We start from the raw sequence: 26,334 nt of genomic DNA, 5'->3' as shown, positions 1-26,334 counted from the left end.
AATGCGTTACAGGAATAAAGTGGAAACATTTCACCGAACTGAAGTAGTGAACACACTCCATACCATGACGTACTTTGCATCTTATTCTTACTAATATAAAACGATTTTATTCAGCTTAGGGAAGACACCTTGTAGGGAAATGGTTAATGATGGCTATGTCAATCCTCCACCTTAAAAAGATTGTTAAGTCGAACATAAGTTCCTGGATGTAACAATAAAAATATAAGTACGTCATCGTAGTGAAACAAATACGTTCAACCTTTAGGCGTTAAATTTACTGTAACCCTGCAATCACCATATGATGTTATTACATCTGTAAGGACTTCTAGTACTACTGGATTAATGAGAGATACACTGAATCCAACCGGTTTGCCTAAGCTGAATATAATCGTTTGAAGATGATAGGAATACAGCAGGGAGGATGTGAATACCGACACTTCAATACCCGGTGGCTGGTGTCTGTTGTATTTGATCACTGCTGTCACCAGACGATCATATTCAGCTTCAGTCTCGTACAAAAGAGTTTAGTGAAGGTTGTATCTAACTCCATTTGTTACAAAAGTGTCCGAAAAGCGGCGAAAGATAGTTCTCAAGTAGGAGGAATACAATAAGAGAGCCATCCCCGACTTAAATTAGTTAAGAGAGCTCCCTATACTATTTTCATCGTCATTTGGATTTTTGTCTTTTTAAACCTTATGTCGCATGTCAGTGGCAGAAAAAGACAATACCATGGCTAGCCCCTTTCTTTATATTTCTTCATGACTTGCACCACATTCTAGTGATTATCTATTGTTACAACTGAGCATTCAATATCTAGAGATGACAATTTTAGGATAAGTCAGAGTAAAAACAGGCAACGCTGTACACTGTTGCAACCCTTCATCTGACCAAGCACATACCCCCCACCTCCCTGCACACCTAACCAAGCGCATAACGGCGCTAACACCCACCGTCCGTATTGAAAACATGCTAGGGCTGTCTCATAGCCTACATGACTGGTGTATTGGAATTGGCGGGGGTATTTTTACATGTCGGCGGGTCTTCCGGAAGATCGAGAAAGTCTGCTCTACATGAAAATCAAATCCTTAAACTGTTCCCTGCCCCAACGGGGATTTGAACCTGGATCCGGTAGGACCGCAGGCCACCTCTCTACTGATTGTGCCACCGCCTCCCCCACTCATCTGAGTGAAAAATAAAACAAATGCTGGTAAAAGTCTCCCAACCTGATGTGTCTAAAATACCACAGACATTGCTTTTGAAAGGATCCATTGGCCTTACATGTGCGATATGACAGACTACAGTGATAAAATTGTGGTCGGACGAGACAGTGCAGAGGAAAGATTGATTGAGTAAGCAATGGGATCAGATACAAGGAAAAGGTAAAGTAACCTGCATGATGGTGGTCTCCAAAGTGGTCAGGAATATTGGTAGGGTGCTGTACAAACAGCTCGAAGTCGCTAAAGATAGAAAAGACGTAGGCCTAATTAATTGGTGAATCAGTGACTGAAGAGGAGAGCCAATGATGGTGAACACTGAAGTCTCTCAATGTGATCTCAGGAAAGAGGGGCACGGGAAGAATTTTAATCTTTAGAAGTAAGATAGTCTAAGAATTCAGTTCAATCGTTAGAATTAGGATAAGCAACAAGACACACACACACACACACACACACACACACACACACACACACACACACACACACACACACACACACACACACTGAAGCTTGGGAATATGAAAGCCTATTGCGTCTGTGTACATGCATGCACCGCCCCCCTTGCTTTGAGCATTAAAAAAAAAAAATAGCTGTCAGTATGGTCAATCAGATGAACCTCAGTGAGGAATAGAAGGTGAATTTTACTGGAGCAGACATGACGGCCAAAACATGAGGAAATGGGAATAGGCAAAGAATTTTACAGAAACTGTTAGCACGTCACAGAACAGTAGGCTACATGGTTTATGGTCGTCATTGCTAGAGACACAGAAATAACATTAATGATACATGAACCGATAGATGTATTTACGAGAGAGGGTAAGCAAGTCAGCACACAATTATGCTCGTGCAAGTTCTCACAGCAAGTGCCTTCGCTGAACTTATGACCTGCGAAGCGCCATGAAACAATGAAAAAGGGACAAAGAGTTAGGCATGGAGGACAAAATGGTTTGGATGGACTGGAACTTTGGGAGCTAGACTTTGGAAGCTTAATTTGAAAACATCCTCCAAAAATGAAAGTATCGGGGAAAGGGAAACAAAAAGTGGTGGGGAAAAGAAGTAGTCTGGTGGTTTGTGGTGGAGAGGAGTGCTATGAGTGGATACTTAAAAAAAAAAAAAAACAGGTGTTGTAGGATAAATGAGTTGATTGCATTGAAGCAGTATTGCAGTTTTCTCTTGCCCCCAAAACAACACATGCTCACGTTGCTCTTACATACACGGCGACTTCCCACTAAGGTAGCAGTCGAAAATTGCATGTCGGTGGTGAGTCCTGTGATACCCTCTGAGCCGCAGCATCGAGGAAAGTTTCCTTTCAAAGATAAAAATTCATATGAGAGTTACAATTAAAATTTCTTTCATAAAAAAAAATATTGAAAAATATGATTGTAGTTACGGAGGAATTTCATCTTACTGAAGCAGTTAAGCTTGGCTGTATCAAGATTAACCTTATCGCCAGTCTTTACTTTTCTTTTTTCGTCAGACGATTTCATCAATCTTAGGAGGACCTTTTGTAGCAATGGAGTAAATGATTGCTATGCCAAATTCGTTCACTTTTTTTTTCTAATAACCACATTTGCTCTCTTAAGCTAACAAGAATCATCTGAAGGTGATAATAAGAAATCGTAAGATACAGCCATCGGAATGACGTGGCAATTGCAAGAATAAAATAATGAAAGTCATCAGAATGAAGTGCTTCAGAAAAAGGCATCGTGTTGTTGAATGAATTCGTTATTTTGTCACCCAGTAGATGGAAACTTTTGCCCAGTCGGTGTGAGAGAGTGTAATAGAGAACAAATTCACTAAGAAACTCGTTCAGCTCCTACATACTTTTTTTTTTTTTTTAATAAAGAACAGACTACATGAGATATTAATGCAATTTCCTTTTCTTTTCCTTCCATTATAAAAACAAACTGATTTGAACAAAGGTTTGTTTGTCAGTGTACAGTACCATTACAGAGCAATGCAAACCCAAAGTTTGAACAAAATTCAGTCACAGAAAAATACGATCAAATATTCGTTTAAGCACAGTGAAGGACAGATTTTGGAGGCGTATACCATGCTGGAGTTATATAAACAAATAATATATAGGCCTAAGATAAAATTAAGTTAAGGGTTCTCCCGGTAGTTGCAGATGAGAGTAAAACAATTATTTTGGGGAGGAAAGCAGATTCACCGAGTAATTCGCTGGCGAATGGAGATAGACTGTAAGTAACTAGTAGAATTTTAAGTATTTTGGCACAAAAGGAGCACAGAATTACAAATGGTCTACCGATAGTTGCAGATGAAAGTAAAACAATTATTTTGGGGAGGAAAGCAGATTCACCGAGTAATTCGCTGGCGAATGGAGATAGACTGTAAGTGACTAGTAGAATTTTAAATATTTTGGCACACCAGCAGCATTAAATTACAAATGTATAGAGGAAGTGCAGGGTTCAGTGGTCTAAAAAAGTAAAATTGCTGGATATATGCAGGTCTGATACTGAACAGAGGTAGGACTACATGAAGGAGAATTAGTTGAAACTTTAATCTAGAGGTGTGAGACCTTTAAAAACGTATGAGCATCAAAATGAAAGGGTTTGAGCAACAGCGGTAGGATTGTTTGTACGAAATTCAGGAGAGATGTTTAGTAAGGAGGTATGTTGACTAAAGGGTAGAAGAGACTGTGGTTAGATGATTATTGTCAAAAACAGAGGATGGATAAGGTTGTGAATAAATTATAATTAGCAAGCAAGTTTAAAATATGAGGATAGTTAGAAGGCCAACAACGAGGTGCATGGATATGGTAAGTAAATTGTAACTCACGATGAATATCGAAAAAAAACTAGTGAAAATGAATGTAAGAAATATCTGTACAGAAAGATATACCAGATGTTTCACTTTCGCTCCACAGTTGGTGGAATCATCTCTGTCATACAAGTATTTTTAAAAGAATGCAGCTCAATGGACTTGTGATGTGGAACTGAAAATTCCAGAGTCTTAGATAAAGGGAAAATGGATGCGTAGTCCATTTCCTCGGACACACTACTGGTAGTTTTCCCACATTTCGTTTCCCTGTTCCAATTCTGTTACTCTCCCACGTCACACGTATTAAAGAGAACAGTGTTGTGGTGGTAATGCTTAAATAAATTTTACACAGTATTATTGCAAGTACAATGAAACATGCTCTGGCTTAGGCAGATAGGGTCTGGAATCGCTGTAATTCATCTATAATACCTATGTATATGTATATGTGTGTTTGCACTTTTATGTGTGTAATAATCCCTGGATCGGTATTTTATATTATATATGACGTCAGAAAATAAATTACATACCAATTTCATTTTACGTTAAGCCTATATATTTCTTCTTGAAAGAACTTCAGTCTGGTATCCGCCTCCAAAATCCATCCTTCATTACGCTTAAACGAATATTTGGTGATATTTCTCTATGAAAAAAATAATTTGTTCAAACTCAGAGTTTGGATTCCTCTGCGATGGTACTGTACAATGACAAACAAACTTATGATTAAATTATGAATATAAGTTTGTTTTCTATTGGACGAGAAGAAAAGGAAATTGTTTAAATGTCTCACGTAGTCTGTTTTTTGTTTTAAAATCAGTATGTAGTAGCTAAATGCGTTTCTTAGTGAATTTGACCCCCATTACACCCTCTCAAACCGACTGGGCAAAAGTTTCCATCTACCGGGTGACAAATTAATGATTTCCTTCAACAACACGATGCCTTTTTCTGAAGCACTTCATTCTGATGACTTTCATTATTTTATTCTTGCAATAGCCACGTCATCCCGATGAATGTATCTTTTGTTTTCTTAATATTACCTTCAGGTGATTTTACTTAGCTTAGGAGAGCTATGTTTAGTGGAAATCCGTCGTTAGGTTCTGGAGATACGTGCCCACCATAATGTTATGGATGCACTGACCCACGCCCGCACCCACGCACGCACGCACGGACAAACCAATCACTTAATGCCTCCTAGACCATAAGTGGGCAGAGGCATAATATGGTCAAGCTGTGTATCTGTGTTTCTGTCTATGCGTTTGTTCGTTTCTTTTACGAGAACGGTAATAGATGCCAACCTAATTCTTTTTGCTGTAGATTACCCTAAGTCCAGGGAGTGTTAGAAAAATACAAAACAAAAATTCTGACTGTCGCACACGAAGCGTCTGAGAGAAATTGTCGGAAATCGCGACATGCTAAAATATGTGAAACCATTTTTTCGACTTTTTGGTCAAATTTGTTACTGTGGGCCCCGTAAGGGTATGGAGGAAAGATACTGGCATTTGCAAACATTATGTGATGTAAAGGTTATTAGTTACCCCCGTAAATTTTTGCGGACAAGCATTAACGTAAGTACAGGTATACAAGGGTAAGTTGGTTCCTACCGAAAGCCACCTCCTTATTAAGGACAGCATTAGACCAAACGTAACTGAAAAATGATTGTGTTGCATTAATCATGGGCAAGAGAATGGCATGCATGTCTCCATGCAGAGTAGAATAACTCTGTAATGCGCGAAGCACGCTAAGATGGATCCATCGTGAATGTTTTTTTTTTTTTTTTATGTGCTGGACTCTGGGCATAGGCTTCACAGCCTGCTATCAAGGCCCAGTAGTCCTCCTACATATCATACACCTCTACATGTCACCACTTCGGCGCTAACACCCACCGTCCATATTGAATACATGCTTGGGCTGTCTTATACATGACTGGTGTATTGGTATTGGCAGGGGTATTTTTACGACATGTCGGCGGGTCTTCTGATAGATCGGTAAAATCTGCTTTACATGAAATTCAAATACTTAATCTGTTCCCTGTCCTAGCGGGGATTTGAACCTGGATCCGGTAGGACCACAGGCCACCTCTCTACTGATTGTGCCACCGCCTCCCCCACTCATCTGAGTGAAAAATAAAATAAATGCTGGTAAAAGTCTCCCAACCTGCTGTGTCAAAACAGACATTGCTTTTGAAAGGATCCACCGGCCTTGCATGTGCGATAGGACAGACTGCAGTGATAAAATTGTTAGTCGGACGAGCCAGTGCAGAGGAAAGATTGATAGAGTAAGCAATGGGATCCGATATAACAAAAAGATAAAGTAACCTGTATGATGGAGCTCTATACAGTGGCCAGGAATATTGGTTGGGTGATGTACAAGCAGCTCGAAGTAGCTAAAGATACAAAAGACGTAGGCCTACTTATTAGGTGAATCAGTGATTAAAGAGGAGTGCCAATGATGGTGAACACTGAAATCTCTCAATGTGATGTCAGGAAAGAGGGGCACGGGAAGAATTTTAATCTTTAGAAGTAAGATGGTCAGAGAATTAAGTTCAATCGTTAGAATTAGGATAAACAACAAGACATTCACACACACACACACACACACACACACACACACACACACACACACACACACACACACAAGCTGCAGCCAGAGTGCAGAGGATTCAAAGGACTGAAGCTTGGGAATACAAGAGCCTATTGCGATGTCGTGTACATGCATGCACCGCCCCCCTTGCTTTGAAGTGAGTATAAGGAAACCAGAGCATTAAAAAAAAAAAATAGCTGACAGTATGGTCAGTCAGATGAACTTTAGTGAGGAATAGAAGGTGAAGTTTACTGGAGTAGAGTTTTTTTTTTTTTTTATGCGAGGAAGAAGGAACCATAGGCCGTGAGCCCGCAGTTTACAGTTCCCTCCAAGAGAAAAACAAAACACAATAGAGAGCCAAAATCAAGATCCAATCATTTTGAGATGCCTGGACACACTGCGTTTGAAAGACTGGAGATCATAGGCAGCAGGAAATACAGACAGAGGGAGACAGTTCCAGAGCTGACCTGTTGCATACATCAAAGACAGGGAGTAACGGTTAACACTTGCATTAGAGAGTTGGACAGAAAAGGGATGAGAGTTTGCTGCCAGACGGGTGCTACGCGCCCGTCGTAGAGGTGGAGGAATGCAAGCAGACAGTTCAGAGGAGCAGTGACCATTAAAGTAACGATGGAAAAGAGATAAAGATGCAACAGTGCGGCGAAGAGACAGAGGCTGAAAGGAGTCAGTAAGAGGAGGAGAGTTAATGAGACGAAAAGCCTTTGACTCCAGTCTATTGAGAAGAGCTGTATGTGGGGAGCCTCCCCACACATGAGAGTTGTACTCCACACAGGGGCGGATAAAACCCCTGTATAGAGTCAACAATTGTGCAGGGGTAAAGAAAGAGTGGAGTCGGCTTAGCACACCTTATCTCTTGGAAGCAGATTTTACAAGAGATGTAATATGATCTTTCCAAGATAAGTCCCGAGTAAATGAAACCCCAAGCATGTTCAAGGATGATGCAGGATTAAGCGGAATAGTGGGTATACCTGTGGAAGATTTTGTCGGGTTGATAGGTGTAAGAACTGAGTCTTAGATGCATTAAAAACAACCATATTATTTTTACCCCAGTCAGAGATACGAGCCAAGTCAGACATTAGGTGTGCCATAGCCTCATCCCTTGTTTGTTGAAGTAACTGTTGAGATGGGCGTTGCGGGAACCGAATGGAAAGGTGAAGGGTGGAGTCATCAGCGTATGAGTGGATAGGGTTAGATGTACAGCTTAGAAGATCATTGATGAATAAAAGGAAGAGAGTTGGTGATAGGACAGAGCCCTGAGGAACACCACTGTTGATAGATCTAGGAGAAGAACGATGGCCGTCTACAACAGCAGCTATAGAACGACCAGAAAGGAAACTAGCGATGAAGGCACAGATAGAAAGATAGAAACCGTAGGAGGGCAGTTTGGAAATTAAAGATTTATGCCAGACTCGATCGAAAGCCTTTGAGATGTCAAGTGCAATGGCAAAGCTTTCGCCAAAGTCCCGAAAGGAGGATGACCAGGAGTCTGAAAGGTAGGTGAGAAGATTGCCAGTGGAGCGTTCCTGACGGAACCCGTACTGACGATCGGAAAGAAGGTTGTGATAGGAAAGATGCCTTAAAATTTATCTCTTGAGAATTGACTTGAAAACTTTTGAAATACAGGACGTTAAAGCAACTGGACGATAGTTGGAGGGTTGGGAGTGGTCACCCTTCTTTGGGACTGGCTGAATGAGAGCAAACTTCCAGCAAGAAGGAAAGGTACAAGTTAACAGACAAAAGCGAAAGAGTTTGCCTAGGCAGGGTGTAAGCACAGGAGCACAGTTCTTGAGAACAACAGGAGGGACCCCATCAGGCCCATATGCCTTGTTAGTACTGAGGCCAGTGATAGCAGAAAATACATCAACTGAAGAAATTTTAATGTCAGCCATGAGGAAGTCAGAGGGGGGAAGTGATGGAGGAACAGCACCGGAATCGTCTAAGGTGGAATTGGAGGAGAAAGTCTGTGCGAAGAGATCTGCTTTATCAGTAGAAGAAATAGCTACAGAACCATCAGAGTAGAAAAGAGGAGGGAAGGATGATGAGGTAAAGTTGTTAGAAAGATTTTTGGCAAGGTGCCAGAAGGAGCGGGAAGAATTCGAGTTGGAGAGTTGAGAGCACTTAGTATGGATTAAATTATTTTTAGTAGAGCGAAGAACAGACTTAGCACGATTCCGGGCAGAAACGTAAAGATGATGTGATTCAGGGGTGGGTTGGCTCCGGTACCTTTTGTAGGCCCTCTCCTTGTTGCGGACAGCATTAGAACAAGCGTGATTAAACCAAGGCTTTCTTGCGTTAGTCAAAGGATATGAGAAAGGAATGTATGCTTCCATGCCCGAGAGAATAACCTCCGTAATGCGCAAGGCACACTTAGAGGGCTCCCGGACATGGAAGCAATAATCATTCCAGGGAAAATCAAAGAAGTACTGCCTGAGGGCCTCCCAGTCCGCGGCTCCAAAATGCCACAGACGACGTTTCCCTGGAGGGTCCACAGGCCGTACCGGAGTGATAGGACAGGTTAAGGAAATAAGGTTGTGATGGCCAAAACATGAGGAAATGGGAAAGCCCAAGGAATTTTACACAAACTGTTAGCACGTCAGATAACAGTACATGGTTTATGATCGTCATTGCTAGAGACACAGAAATAGCATTAATGATGCATGAACCGATAGATGTATTTACGAGAGAAGGTAAGTAAGTCAGATAGCACACAATCCTGTTCATGCTAGTTCTAATAGCAAGTGCCTTCGTTGAACTTATGACCTGCGAAGCGCCATGAAACAATGAAAAAGTGACAAAGAGTTAGGCATGAAGAACAAAATGGTTTGGATGGACTGGAACTTTGGAAGCTAGATTTTGGAAGCTTAATTTGAAAACATCCTCCAAAAATGAACGTATCGGGGAAGGGGGAAAAAAAAGTGGTGGAGAAAAGAAGTAGTCTGGTGGTTGGTGGTGGAGAGGAATGCTATGAGTGGATACTTTAAAAAAAACAGGTGTTGTAGGAAAAAAGGGTTGATTGCAGTGAAGGATTATTGCAGTTTTGCCCCCAAAACAACACACGCTCACATTGGTCTTACATACACGGCGACTTCCCACTGTGGTAGCAGTCGAAACTGCATGTCGGTGGAGAGTCCTGTGATACCCTCTGAGCCGCAGCATAGAGGAAAGTTTCCCTTCAAATATAAAAATTCATATGAGAGTTACGATAAAAATTTCTTTCATTGAAAACGGTATTGAGAAATATGATTGTAGTTAGGGAGGAATTTCATCTTACTGAAGCAGTTAAGCTTGGCTGTATCAAGATTAACCTTATCGCCAGTCTGTACGTTTCTTCTTTCATCAGACGATTTCATCAATCGTAGGAGGACCTTTTGTAGCAATGGAGTAAATGATTGCTATGCCAAACTCGTTCAGTTTTTCTTCTAATAACTAAATTAGCTCCCATATGCTAATTAGAATAATCTGAAGGTGATAATAAGTTAATCATAAGATACAGCCACCTGAATGACTTGGCTAATGCAAGAATAAAATAATGAAAGTCATCAGAATGGAGTGCATCAGAAAAATGCAACGAGTTGTTGAAGGAATTCGTTATTTTGTCACCCGGTAGATGGAAACGTTTGCCCAGTCGGTGTGAAGGGGTGTAATAAGGAACAAATTCACCAAGAAACTCGTTCAACAGCTACGTACAGATTTTTGTTGTTTTTTTTAATATAGAACAGACTACATGAGACATTTATGCAATTTCCTTTTCTTTTTCTTCCAATAAAAAAACAAACTGATTTGAGCAAAGGTTTGTTTGTCAGTGTACAGTACCATCACACAACAATGCAAACTCAAAGTTTGAGCAAATTAATTCTTTCACAGAAAAATACGATCAAAGATTCGTTTAAGAGTAATGAAGGATAGATTTTGGAGCCGTATACCATGCTGGAGTTATTTATACAAATAATATATAGGCCTAAGGTAAAATTAAGTTAAGGAGTCTCTCGGTATTTGCAGATGAGAGTAAAACAATTATTTTCGGGAGAAAAGCAGATTCACCGAGTAATTCGCTGGCGGATGGAGATAGACTGTAAGTTACTATTAAAATTTTAAGTATTTTGGCACAACAGCAGCATTAAATTACAAATGTATAGAGGAAGTGCAGGGTTCAGTGGTCTAAAAAAGTAAAATTGCTAGATATGTGCAGGTCTGATACTGAACAGAGGTAGGACTGCATGAAGGAGAATTAGTTGAAACTTTAATCTAGAGGTGTGAGACCTTGTAAAAAGCATGAGTATCAAAATGAAAGGGTGTGAACAACAGCGGTAGGATTGTTTGTACGAAATTCAAGAGATGTTTAGTAAGTAGGTATGTTGACCAAAGGTTAGAAGAGACTGTGGTTAGATAGTTAAGGTCAAATACAGAGGATGGTTAAGGTTGTGAATAAAGTATAATTAGCAAGGAAGTTTAAAAATATGAGGATGCTTAGAATGCCAACAACGAGGTGCATGGATATGGTAAGTAAATTGTAACTCACGTAGAATATGCAAAAAAACTGACGACTAATGAAAATGAATGGAAGAAATATCTGTAAAGAAATATATACCAAATGCTCCACTTTCGCTTCACAGTTGGTGGAATCATCTCTGTCACCCAAGAATTTTTAAACGCATGTAGATCAATGGACTTGTGAAGTGGAACTGAAAATTCCATAGTCTTGGAAAAAGAGTAAATGGATGCGTAGTCCATTTCCTCGGACACACTACTGGTAGTTTTCCCACATTTCGTTTCCCTGTTCCAATTCTGTAACCCTCCCACGTCACATGTATTCCGAACAGTGTTGTGATGGTAATGCTTAAATAAATTTTACACAGTATTATTGCAAGTATAATGAAACATGCTCTGGCTTAGGCAAATAGGGTCTGGAATCGCTGTCACTCATCCATAATACCTATGTATATGTATATGTGTGTTTGCACTTGTATGTGTGTAATAATCCCTGGATCGGTTTTGTAGATTTTATTTGACTTCAGGAAAACAAATTGCATACCAGCTTCATTTTACGTTAGGCCTATATACTTCTTCTTGAAAGAGCTTCAGTCTGGTATCCGCCTCCAACATCCATCCTCATTACGCTTAAACGAATATTTGGTGGTATTTCTCTATGAAAAAATTAGTTTGTTCAAACTCTAGGTTTGGATTCCTCCGCGATGGTACTGTACAATGACAAAGTTATGATCAAATCATGGATATAAGTTTGTTTTCTATTGCCGGACAAGAAAAGGATTGCAGAAATGTCTCACGCAGTCTGTTTTTCATTTAAGAATCAGTATGTAGTAGCTAAATGCGTTACTTAGTGAATTTGTTCCCTATTACACCCTCTCAAACCGACTGGGGAAAAGTTTCCGTCTACCGGGTGACAAATTAATGAATTTCTTCAATAACACGATGTCTTTTTCTGAAACATTTCATTCTGATGACTTTCATTGTTTTATTAATGCAATAGCCACGTCATTCCGATGGATGTATCTGTTATTTTCTTATTATTACCTTCAGGTGATTTTAGCTAGCTTAAGAGAACTTAGTCATTTTAAGAAAAGCTGGGCGAGAGTGACATATCAACCCTTTACTCCATCACTGCTGAAGGTCCTTTTAAGATTAATGAAATCGTCTGAAGATACAAAAAAAAAAAAAAAAAAAAAAAAAAAAAACTAACGATTGGGTTAATCTTGATAAAGCCAAACTTTACTGCTTCAGCAAGATGAAATTCGTCTCTTGTTACCATCATATGATTTCTCAATAACATTTTCACTGTAAAATATTTTTATTGTAATCCCCCATGCTGGGGCTACGAAGCGTACCACAGGACTCACCACCGACATGCAGTTTTCAATTGCTACCTCAGTTGGAAGTCGTCCTGTATATAACAGCAACGTGAGCGTGTTTTGTTTGGGAGGGCAAGGGAAAACTGCAATAATTATTCACTCCAATCAACCTATTTTTTCAACAACACCTGTTTCTAGACGGTATCCACTCACAGCACTTCTCTCCACCACCGACCAGCAGTCAATTTTTTCGCCACCACTTTATTTTCTCCCCTGATACGTTCATTCTTGGAGAATGTTTTGAAACAGAGCTTGCAAAAGTCTAACCCACCACCAAAGTTCCAGTTCACCCCAACCATTTGCTCTCCACGCCTAACACTTTATCCTCTTTTCATAGTTTCATGGCGAGACTCAGGTCATGCATTCAACTAAGGCACTTGTTGTGAGAATTAGACGAACAGCATTGTGTGTTATCTGACTTGCTTGTTTTCTGTCGTATATACGTTTATTAGTTCATATATCATTAATATTATATATATATATATATATACTGTGTATATATATATATATATATATATATATATATATATATATATATATATATATATATATATATATATATATATGAGAGAGAGAGAGAGAGAGACTTTTGTCCTCTCATTGTGCTTAGTTCTAGACAAGTATATAGTCACAAACTTGCTTTTGTTATTCTCAGTTACCTGCACCTTCAATTCAAAGACGTTCTTTGCATTTTTTTCTTGATATCACCAAACTAGTTTATTTTGCTCAGGAGAGAAGCCCGATAGACAAGGAGTTAAAAATAAAGTCATTAACACCACAGTTACGGATGATTTCCAGCTAGGAGTAAAACACTGCGTGACAGTTGCAAGAAGGGAATGCAAACCGTAACTGTGGCGTTGGGATTAATATGGTACTTATCTTTCCCGCAGGTAATATGTTCTATTACGCCCTATGGTAACCTAGGAGTAAAACATTGCATGGCAGTTGCAAGAAGGGAATGTCAGCCGTAACTGTGGAGTTTGGATTAATATGGTACTTATCTTTCTCGCAGGTAATATGTTTCTTTACGCCCTATGGTAGCCTTAAGACTATATTCTGACTACTTTGATTCATTGTATCCCAGTATTTAATTACGCCTTAGCTCAGTAAGAACATACTTAAAGATTTTTGTACTCAGAGCTCTAATCTTTATCCCAGAATATTTTAATTTTGATGATGAAGGGCTGATGGATTTTCAGATAACCGATTATCCTTCTCTCGAGATTTCGGTGAAAGAAATGCCTTTCTGCAAGATATATCAGCCAAATCTTGCAGTCCAACATAGATGTATAATATCTACACATTCCTCCTCAGTTTCCCTTTTTCCCACTCCACAGCGTCTAGTGACCTGAAGTATCTCGTTAGAGGAAATTTGTTTTAAGGCTAATGATACTATTGTTACTGACATCTCCTGGGGCTAAATGTGGTATTAGTATCATCAGGTGTGAGCGTCTGCAACAAGTTTATATTATTTTTTTTCTACAAGTTTTGGTGTTGGTATATTGGAACTTTTGTTCTCTGAAATTTTATTTCCCTAGCTCAACTATATGACTGACAGAAGTGCAGGTGATAAAAGTGGAGAACTTTTAGTACACCAAGAATTCAATCTCAGAACACATGTTGGACCAAGATTAATTTGGCTGATCCTCACAAACAGACTGAAGCTTTTCCTGTGAAAGATCTATGTTAGATATAAACTGAATCAAGATGACACGAAAAAGAGCACTGTCCTGTTGAACTGGCTCAGAAACATACCTGAACATTGCCCAATATGAATCAACTGATCTGGCTGCGTGATGAAACTGAATTCTAGAAAGAAAAAAAAAAACATGAGTTTTCAAAAAATGGTCTTCATTTTCATCGGGTTTTTGTCTTTTTGTAAATGAAAGATGGAAACTGAGTTGATGCCTAGCTTCAGGGCTCACCAGCTGCGGGAGTACTTGGACAGTAAACTATGGCACCCTAAACAACAGCAATATTGGCCTGGATTCTGGTCACTGATCCTGGCCAGTACACTGTTGTACTTGTTCTGGTTGTTACCTGTACCCGTGTCCTCAGAATCATTGGCATCACTTTGAACATCACAATTTGTTGGTCCAACGCGTGTTCTGAAACTGAATTTCTGGAAGAATTTCCGATTGGTCTCTACATACGATTTCCACTCATACCACAAAACCAACACTTTTATCATTTTCTCAACTGTCAGTTACTTAATTGAACTAGGGAGCTGACAGTTTCAGGGAACAAATACAAAGATATTCCACGAAAATCTGGTCAAGAAAATTGTATATATAGTAAAACGTAAAGTGTGAAAATTGCCTTTTTGTTTTGATTTTTATATAACTCTGTACCTGGAAAGGAAATACCAGAACATTAAAGGAGGCAAAGTAAAGATCAAAGGCTTAAGGTTCCAAGTAAACGAAAAGTAAGCTGAATTAAGCCTGCCAGTGTACTGGTGTGACGCTAACAAGGGATGAAAGTAGTATCAACCACCGACTACGAGCTGACAGAGACAACAGCTTCCTGAGTCTAATAGTACGGTCCGATGAAGAGCAGCATACTGTATGATGGATCCCGTCACTAGTAAGTCGTCGACAGTTAATGAAAAATAGTGGATTAACCCTCTCATGGTCGAGGCAGCTCTAGTAATTATCTCCCGCTAACGCTTTTTTTTTTTTTTTTTTCTGAGAGTGTTTGTTAGAGCCTGAGAGTATTGATGGAGGAGGGTCAGAAGTGAGTAAAGCTTTTGTGACACCATAATTATGGTATTGCATAAAAATCGTAAGCAGAAAATGCATGTTCCTTGGTATGAAGGAACTGAGGAAAGGAAGGGAAAACAGTGACTTTCAGACTGACGAGACGAGAAAGACCAGACCAAATTATACCATAAACATTTATGGCTAAAAATTCTTTGGCTCATATGATGTACTCTCAGTTAAGTAAAATCGACTACAGTTTGCTGAAAGGGAATACCAGTATTGTCCCCATCATGAGACATTTAAATGTTATTTGGACTTTATATGAAAACACGGTGTATTGGAAAAATGCGAGTATATGAATACTTTTGACATTTAATATTCATCAGAAACTAAGCCTAAACCTCATTTTGACGTTCATAATTTTATCACGGACAACTACAACGTAAAGAAGTATGTGTACCCAGAGCTATATTCCATGGTGTGAACATTTTCTTGTAAAAGAAAATCCGAATATTATTGAATAAATCACCGAGAGCATTTTATGTGAAACATGTATACACATTATATGATGTAAGAATCCAATGGTGATAATTGAGAAAGAGATCGCCTGCCGACTTCATCGTCAGTTTCCTGGAATGTTTTTCTTTCCTTAGTGTTTTGGCATCAAACGTTTTTGTTGCAGACCTTTTTTTTTTTTTTTTCCGGAGGGAGGGGGGGTCGGAGAATTGGCGACTAATGATAATTAAAAGAAAAGAATTAGCAGGTAGACAGTTTTCCAAGGACAAAAAAAAAAAAAAAAATCTTTAGGCAACTGGGATTCATCGGACATACAAACTCATTCATATACCATAACCTATCCTGGAAAGCAACATTCTTCGGTTCTAACCTGGACGTCTTTCGATTATTTTGAACCCTACGAGGGAAATAAAATTCATCAATATGGCAGCATAGAAATGCGGACTTACACTTTCTCCACCTACTACTCAAGTAATTTATGTCTGGGATGTGAAAGCGACGATAAATGACGATTACTCTTGAATAAACAGCGTCCAGCAGCAGACCTTAGGTTACATGGATGTCCATACTCTTACAATAACTAGACAGAGGCAACACAGTGGAAGAGAAAGAAATTCTTTCAGTACATGACTAAATAATCGCATCAGTCTAAAGACAGACCGTACAGTACCTGTTTAAGGTCAGAGAACAGTGTACAGTGATAAGAATGCCTTGATGTAGACTATAGTACGGTATCCTCACGTGACCTCAAGGTGGAAATACTGCAGGTAATCTACTACCAATAAAAAAAAGTAACACGGAAACAATTAAAATCCACAGCTATTTATGAAACGCAAAATAATCACCTACATTGGAAGTAGATGGAAGACAACGATCATTTATTTTTTATTTCATAACATTGGTTCTGAACCTGGAGATAAATACCCCCAAAGAGATAATTTTGCTTTTACAATTGGGTAACATCGGTAAAACATTGTTTGGAGATTTTTTTTTTTATAAGACAATAAATACGATTATCATGAGAACGACCCGGCAGTTTTCTGGATAAAGCTTGGTTAAAACTACACCATTTTGTCATAGTAAGCACACAAAATCCTGATGCCATTTACAACTACTGCTGTGGATTGGGTTTTCTATGCTAGAAAAAAAAAAGAAAAAAAAGGATACTTTTTGACTATGACATACGATGCGTATTGTCTCCAACTAGCCACGCGTTGAAAAACTGATTAAAGAAGAACAACCATTTCACCCATCACACCAGTAGTCTAAACCACATGTATGTTCTACTGAAAACACTTAATTTAATGTAGCTGAAAATCCATGTACTGACTTATTTCTATAGCCTGTATAATCACTTGGAAATTACATTACCAGTACCAATATGTTTTTCTAGTATTTCTCCCAGTTTAAGTCGGATGGGGTAGTAACAGCCCATCTTGGTGTGCCAAATGGTAACAGAGGCAAAATGGTCAAGAACCACTCTCGAGGAAGGAAGTGATGTGGAAAAAAAAAAAAAAAAAGAAACCAAAGATCACCACAGGAGTCCAATGTATGATGTATACAACACTACAGACGAAACACAGCAAGAGCCTGGGTGATGCAATGTGAATGTAAATTAAATTATGGTCAGGGAGAAAAATGCGTCCCAACAAAAACGCTATATTCTCACAGAGTTCCTGCATTTAGGGGCGTCATTTCAGTTTTCCTTGTGTGTGTGTGGGGGGGGGGGGGGCATACAGTAGGCTATTTAGGAGGCCCCCCTACTCCCACCCCCCCACATGGGGGGGTAGCCAGCAAACATTTTGAAGCCACATGCAAAGCTATATTTACAGAATTAAATCAGTAAACAAATATATATACTGTCTTTAATTATTTATTAAACTAATTACTTCCTGACACACACAAATGGACATTCTAGCACTGGCAGTATTTCTGTGTAAAGTTGATTATGTAATTTAAAGTGCATGGTAAAGTACATATCATTGCATTATATGCTAATGAATTTGGATAACAGACCAAATAATAATTACAATATTTGTATTGGTTAAAGCTTAAACTGACTTCATTCTTATAGCCTAATGAAAAGATAATGAATATAAAATTGACATTGAAAAGTTGTAAACTTGTAACTGCTTTAAAAATGGAAAGCTTTCAGCTTACTGGCCACAAAAACACCATGAACCATATAAAGTAATGTGAAAAAGTAAGCGCTACATTAAGAGGTGGGAGAAATAAAATAATAGTTTTTAAATCTGGCAGACGCTCAGGTAAGAAGAGTATATTAATTTCAGATTTCATTAGAGGAAATCGAAAACTAAAGTACGTATATTTATTGCATTGAATAATGAATAAACTACTGCAACAGTGGATATCTCCTTGATCTCTGCTTTGCAAAGTTATTTGTAGTGCCCTTTATGGCCTACGTGCCATGATGAATAATGCCGTTTATTCTACCTAAAGCAACTTTATACTGTACCAATTCCAGGAGACTATTATTGTTTCATGGCAAGACATCATACATTAATTTGACATGTGCGGTGGTCTGTGGGGAGAAAAGAAGACGAAAGGGGATGCAAGGAACAGCATGGTGGAATCAAAAGGTGAAAGAGGCTGTGGCAGAAAAGAAGAAAGCATGTAGTGAGTGGATGAGAAACAGGGGTGTGGAAGTTGATAGACGGATGAGAGAGTTATATATAGAGAGAAGACGGAGGTGAAAAGATCGGTAAGAGAGAGTAGGAAGAGAGTGGATGAGGAATTTGGAAGGAATTTTAGTGTACAGTGGAGGGAAAGTAAGAAAATGTTCTGGAAAGAGGTAGAGAGTTAGACAGGATGTCAAATGAGTTAGTTAGGGAGTGAAAGATAAAAATAGTAGATTACTAGTGAAGAAGGGAGAAAAAGTGAGGAGATGACGGGAACACTTTAGGTTATTGTTGAACATAGAGAATGAAGGTAATGCCAGTTTAAGTGGCTAGGGAATGGCTGGGAGAAGGAGGGATGCGAGAGAAGAGAGGAAGAAATCAGTAGGATGGAAGTAGTGGAAGCAATGAACAAAGTCAAAATGGGGAAAGCCCCAGGATTTGATGGAGTGTGTGGTGAAATGAAGAAGCATGGGGGAAAGATAGTAGTACAACTGATGTGGAAGATGTGCAGATTGGCCTGGGAGGAAGGTAGTCTCGGAGGATTCGAAGTCAGGTATAATTATTCCCCTGTACAAAGGAAAAGGGGGAAAAGAAGTATGTGGTAATAATTGGGGCATCTGTCTTCTTCGTGTAAGAGGAAATGTATATGGTAGGATACAGAGTTAGGGAAATAACAGAGGAATTAGTTGGAGATGAAAAGGGATGTTTTAGGAAGGGAAGAGTTTGTGTAGATCAGATAATCATTCTTAGCTCTTCAGTGGAAAAGTTTCTAGAGAAGGGGGAGAAGTTGTATGCGGCCTTCATGGATTTGGAGAAAACATATGACAGGGTGGATAGACAAGGATTGTGGAAAGTATTAAGAATGTATGGAATAGATGTGAAGTTGTTGAATGCCGTGAAGAGTATATATGAGGGTGCTAAGGCTGGAGTGAGTGTGGATAGTGAACGGAGTGAATTTTTCTATTTGAAGGTTGGATTGAAACAGGGATGTGTCACGTCTACATGGTTGTTCAGTCTGTATATGTAAGAGATAATAAAAGAGATACAAGGTAGGGCAGTGGATGGTGGAGCGGCCCTAACGAGAAAGGGTAGTGTAACTCCCTGTACTGTAGTTTGCAGATGATACTGTGTTGTTAAGTGAAGACGAAGGGGAGCTGCAAGGCTTGGTGGATGAGTTTGGGAGAGTTTCAAAGAAACGGAATCTAAAGGTGAATGTAAGGAAGAGTAAAGTAAAGGTCTTCGAGAGATGTGAAGTCAATGAATGTACAGTGAGGTTCTATGAGGAGGAAATTGAAAATGTGAGTGTGTTTAAGTACTTGGGTAGTGTGATGAGTAAGGATGGAAGTTTGGCGGGTGAGGTGCTTGAAAAGGTACAACAAGGAAGAAAGGTTGCAGGTTCCTTGAAAGCATTGATAAGAAACAGGGAAGTGAGCATGAAAGTGAAGAAGTTACTGAATGACAGTATTGTGATACCAACTCTAACTTATGGAAGTGAAGCTTGGACCTTGTTGGAGGGACACAAGTCAAGAATGATAACAGTAACGATGAGTTATTTGAAAGGAGCATGTGGAATCACGTGTGAATGTGGATGTGATAGGAAGCGTTACGAAAAACATACGAGGTGGTTTGTCCATGTGGAGAGGATGGAGAATGAGATACTGACGAGCAGAGTGTATGTGAGTGAGGTGGGGGGGAGAGGGAGGGGGAGGCCAAGGATGAGATGGAAGTATGGAGTGGAGAGGTATATGAGAGGGGAGGGTGAGCTGGGAGCAGGGCAGTGAAATAGAGGGGGACAAGGCGACATGGAGGCGATTTGATTGTGGCCACTCGTTACGGGATTAAGGCGTCCGGCAATTGATAGGTAGATAGAACTATGTTCATACGTACTTTACCAGCCCTTACAGAATGAACTCCCCACGGTGTCTACTGTCTGACTGGCTGGCCGCTGGCTAGAGGTGCCTATCGTGTCCACACCACGTTACCAAGATAAAAAGAAAACATTTGTACTTTTAATTCCGATGTTGAGCCACAAAATAATATAAAACTATGCTTTCGTGTATAACTTTATTTATTTATTTATTTTGTAATGCTTGCATGTCACTTAAGTGTTTCTGACACTATATTTTGTCATATACATTTTGTAAAGAAAAAAAAAAAATGCTTACTTGATTCTGATTCTGATGACACCCTGTACCCCCCCTCCCCACCGTCCCCTTTTTCCTCACGGTCCCATGGTACTTCATTTCCCCTCTGGATCTTTCCACCTCCCACTTTGGAACCATTGATCTAAATGAACTCTTAAGACTTCTACCTACAGTTATGTACTCCTAAGATGAAGAAAAACTTTTAATGATAGCCAGAATACAATAAAAATGGCAGCTCGATGCTGAAATTAACTGAACAGGGGGCTAGGAACATATTTATATTAACATAATTTAATATACCTAATAAATTATTGTGATTATTACACACACACACACACACACACACACACACACACACACACACACACACACACACACAAAGATATATTTCTCTCAAAACGTACTGAGGCTAAATACAAATTATTTTTAATTTCATGATATTAACCTTACATTTTTTTTCATTAACTGTAGTTGATTTGGAGGCCCCCTCAGAAACCTTGAGGGGGGAGAGCGCCACTCGCTGCCCTCCCCCCAAATGACGCCCCTGCCTGCATTACTGATCCATAAAACAGTGAACTCATAAAAATCTATAAAAAACTGAGAATAGTGTTATAGTAACTGAAATATTACATGTAAACAAAAATACCCACCAATCGAGGTGGCCAACAAAACTTAAACCCAGGGAGAAAGGCAGTCGGGAAGATTCGCAATTAATTTAATGATATACTAATGATAATTCTCTGGACGTGAAACCTGCTGAGTGTGGTTTTTCCCCATAGTAACCTTTGTCATCAAAGTCTTGTCGAATCTCTGGGCCATTGGAATTCCTGGGAAAGAGAACAAAGCCGTAATTACTCGATATGATCCAATACTCTGCTAATTAAGTATTGTTCTTCTTCTGTTTTACTCCCAGATTTCCGTCGACATCCAAGTCCGATCCTTTTAGCACAGCACGTGAATTACTGTAGATGGCGAATTTTATTGACCTGGGCTAATTGTTGCTGCCTCCATCCTATTTTATTTAGCTTACAGAAGACCTCTTTTCTGGAAGGGTAAATAAATTTATTTTCAACCTCTCCAGTCCAAAAAAAACTCTTTAATCATCAAAACGGCGTTCTCGATTATGGCAAGAATATGATGACATGTATGTTATCAGACTGATGAGGTTTCGGTGACGTGTATGGCGATTAACAATAAAAACAAAGGTAGAAAGAAACGAAAACACCCATTCATTCATCGAAACCTACGAAAGTAAATAAACAAGGACGCATGGCTCGCAAGAAAAACTACTACAAGCATAGGGAATGCTACACTGTTGCAACCCTCCATCTGACTAAGCACATACCCCCCCCACCTCCCTGCACCCCTAACCAAGTGCATAATGGCCTTCCTTCCCCCCCTCTCCCCCTCTTTATATCACAGAGACATTGAAACTTAATAAAATCAATGATATGGAATAGCGAAGTGTGACAGGAAGTAAAAAAACACAACCATCATTACTACCACCACCATCATCATCATCATCACCCCAAACACCACCATCATCATCACTACCACCACTATCACCATCATCACCACCACCGACATCATCACTACCACCACCATCATCAACATCATTACCATCACAAACACCATCATCACCATCAGGGTGCTTATTGACTATGACCATCACCACCACTATCACCATCACCACTACCACCTCCATCATCATCATCATCATCACCACCACCACCACCACCACCACACCATCATTATCAGCGCTAAGTTGTTGCAACGGACCAAACATACAGTATATCTCCCACTCCCTGCACGCCTAACCCAGCGAATAGTGGCCCTCAGCTCCTCCCCCCCCCCCTTTCTGTGTAATACAGAGACAGCAGGTCGCATTGAAATCTCTAAGGAAAATATATATATTATATATAAAACTTTTTCATTATTCTGAAGAAAAAAAAACTACCTAAGACACAGCATCCTACCTGTGAAGAGGCACCAGTTCACTATAAGACACAAACCTATGAGAAATTTTATGACTTTGTAGTGAATACTTTTGTTATTTCTGGCTTCAGATTACTAGCTCAGGTCGCACAAGAATCTCTTAGAGATTAAAAAAAAAATACTTAAAACACATCATTCAGTCAAAAGACACAAGTTCACTATAAGACACATAAATATGTAAAATTTCGTGACACTATATTTAATACTTTCTGAGATTTCCTCCAGAAATGAAAATCTCTACACCCAGGTGTCCAACTCTACGGATGGACACCAGTGGCAACAATACCTCTGACTTCGTCAGCTGGAGGGTAAAACTGAAGGGGAAAAATAGAGAAAATGAAATTCCAATTGACGGACCATTTACGCATGTTTAACAAACCAATGAGTTAATCATTTTTCAATATAAATACCACTTGAAGTTTTGAAGTATTCTGACGAATTGCTTAATAACATTGCTTTGGATATATGTACGATACTGGGTAGATATAACTTGTCACTTGTTTTCGTTGGAGGTTTTAGCAGTAGAACACGGACTTTAGATGCCATTAGTCGAATGAAAGACAAAAATAGGGAAATTAAGTCACTGATTAATATCACCATCATCATCATCCAATCCTACGTTGCCCCATGAGGAGTGTAGCAGCCCGTGGCTAAGCAAGTTGATCCTGACATTGAAGATGAGAGTGGCCAGCCTCACTCATCCCTGAGTGGCATAAACGTGAGCAATAAACCCTAACCACCCGATGGTTATAAACCTTCACCGGCTCAGTCTGATTGGAGCGCCGTAATTACCCTCTATACCACCAGGCGCCAATATTTGGTTATACCCAGCTTAGTAAATGGTTTCCTGGTGTACAGGAAACCATTTGGCTTGTCACTCATTGTAGAGTCACCCACAGGCAGAAGGAAGAGGAAAGAATGAAGGAGAGAAAGACAGAAGGGGGAGTGTAAAGTCACCCGTAGGCATAGGACGAGGAAAGAATGAAGGAAAGACAGAAGAGGAGGGAAAGAAGGATGGAGGAGAGGAAAGGGCAGACACCCGAGGGCATCACTACATCGAGTGAGTGGATGGTGTGCGTCCCCACCTATCACATAACTGATTAATAACAGCATATAAAACCATAACTCTGATCTGCCTGTATTCAGGACAGACACTCTGTTGAACCATAAGTGAATATTCAATGAACTTTGACAGTGTCTCGCTATGTAAATGGAAAAATTACTGATGCTAAATACATTGTTAATGACATGATAATGAATATTATTAGGTTCTCCAAGAGTTTTCACAAACACTGAGCATTTCACAAACTTGTTTGATCCGTTGTTCATTGACAAACATAATCTTATATAAGATTTCTACATCTCTAAAGCAACTTGAAAATGAACAAACTGGTACTGACTCATCAATTAGTGCCAAAATATCAATATAACAATTGCAGCTAAAAACACAAAGATCTTAATGAAATTGACTAACAGAGGATAGAACACCTGAAAATTAAACCAGAAAATTAAGTTTGTAAGCAGCAAATAAGGTCAGTCAACCATCTTTCAAATTACACCTAGTGGTTATTTATTTTTTTTTTTTAATTCAACGAAGAATTCTAATATGAGTGTGTGAGCAAAGAATTTACCATAAGGCTTTATAATAATTCTTAGAATCTAAATTGAAATATTGATACTACGATAAACTTAGAGACTCAAAATAAGATCATATTTAGTGGTCTATGAAAATAAAACAAATTACGAAGGTACGGACAATTTAAGGCAACGTGTAAAACAACACAAGTGTGTTCTCCCGGAAGCAGAAGGATCCCATGATAAAGATTCTCACAACACATAAAAATACTTCCAAGAGCATTATAATTCATGACTAAATTTAAAAAAAAAAAAATCGAACCGGCTAATATAAAGAACACTGCATATCTGGAAACATCATCATTTCAGCTGAAATAACATTGTGTTTAGCACAGCACATGGAAGAAGTTAAGTCAGTCCTTTGTGGATGGCACTGATACTTCCCAAAAGGAAGCAAACTCGCCTCACAAAATATGAGATATCGAATTCGATTCCCCGGCCGACCACGGGGCCCTTAGAATGTGTCTCCTTTGACCCGCCCATATCATATCAAGAGCTGGAAAAGGGACCTGGATGTTAACTGACAGTTACATGTCGTAGTCTGGGGAATGTTTGAGTCTCACACACACACACACACACACACACACACACACACACACACACACACACATACACACACACATTGATCCAGTGTTATAAATGTTAATCTGAATCTTGAAAAAACTGAATGGTCAACAATATATGCAAAGAGGTGAAAAATAAGTACTTTCCGTATAAGTGATAATATTTAGAATGAGCTTATAAAATAGGTGCACATGGTTACTTTCTGTTACAATGTTGGCATCGTATGACGCTTGTTATTCATTGTCTCTATCCCCTGTCGATTCCTTTCACCGTAGGATAAACTTTTCTTTCTAGAGAGGTTAGATAAGGATCTCATTAACCCCGTTCACTACTAGAGATTCTTCCTAACTTGAATAGAAGCGTCAGGTAATAGTTTGATTCAATAAAAAAAATACATCATCACAGAGAATGAGTTAATGTCATTCTTTTTTACAAAATATTTTCCAAATACTGGACCACATTTATTATTATTTTTTTATCAATAAGGGCGATAAGGATATATTGTCAGTCACTGGAGAATAACATTACTTCTTAGTCAGGGTAAATTGTTAACTTCAATAAAAAATTGTCCTTTGTTCCATTATTTGTTTGGCGCAAAATGCTTACTGCAAGAGCCTACACCGAATAGGAAACATTAAAATACATTGGATCGTGTAATTCCTCTGCATATTATTACCTATTTCTATCCGTCGCAGGAAAATTACCTTTAATCGGTTATATCAATGCTTTTGATTGTATGCAAAGGTCATGTTTATATGTTTATGGACGAAGTTATCAAACTAATTTATACTACAGTAATGGTAAGGTGTTATGGATGTTATGCATATTGTATAATGACTGACTATTATGTGTGTGGGAAGGAAAGTTATTTATCTTACTTATCATATGGAGGGGGAATTTTTTGTTTATCTTAATAGTTTATCAAATATAACACTTATATTTTCTCTGGCGCGTCCTTTACTTCAAGCAAAGAAATTGAGTGATTATTCAATCAGTGTACTTTTTTATGCAGACAACAACACTGATGTACTTGACTCCTGTAATGGCCATGGTGTGCTGTGGATCCTATTGTTGAATGCTTTAACCAATCGTTAGTACAGATGAATACTCCTAAAATCATGTTCTTTTTTAAAAGGCGTTTGAGGAAAAACACGAGTCAGACTATTAAGTGCAGATGTGATAAATCCAATGTTTACCTCCGTAAATCTTATATACTAACTGTATTACGAGGTCTGACCAGAAAGTACCCGACGTTAGGCTCTAAGAAATTAAATAGCGAGCGAGTTGAACTATGACACTAATCCCCCTCAAAGTATGCCCCCTTCTGACTTGACGCACGTAGCCCAGCGACTTGCTACTGCCCGAAACATTTTTGAAGTCGGTTATCGGTATCTCATGCAGGTGCTTTGCCACGTCCGTCATGATCTCATCTCTCGGATTAACGTTATTCAAGACATGTTAGGAAGTGCAAATTACGATCCACACTTTCTGAAGATTGTTATCACTGGAGATGAGACTTGGGTGAACGGGTACCATCCAGAAACCAAAGCACAGTCGTCCCAGTGGAAACATACAGGGTCGCGTTGGCCAAAAGAAGCACTACAGGTCCGCAGCAAGTTGAAATGCACTCGCATATTGAGTTATTTTACGTTCCAACTACCGCACCAAAAGATCAGACTCTT

The sequence above is a fragment of the Coenobita brevimanus genome, chromosome 70 (assembly GCF_032717465.1).
Source record: "Coenobita brevimanus isolate Jiangsu-jjx chromosome 70, ASM3271746v2, whole genome shotgun sequence".
In the NCBI taxonomy this organism is placed as follows: Eukaryota; Metazoa; Arthropoda; class Malacostraca; order Decapoda; family Coenobitidae; genus Coenobita; species Coenobita brevimanus.
The sequence above is the reverse complement of the archived record's forward strand: the minus strand, read 5'-3'. Positions refer to the sequence as shown.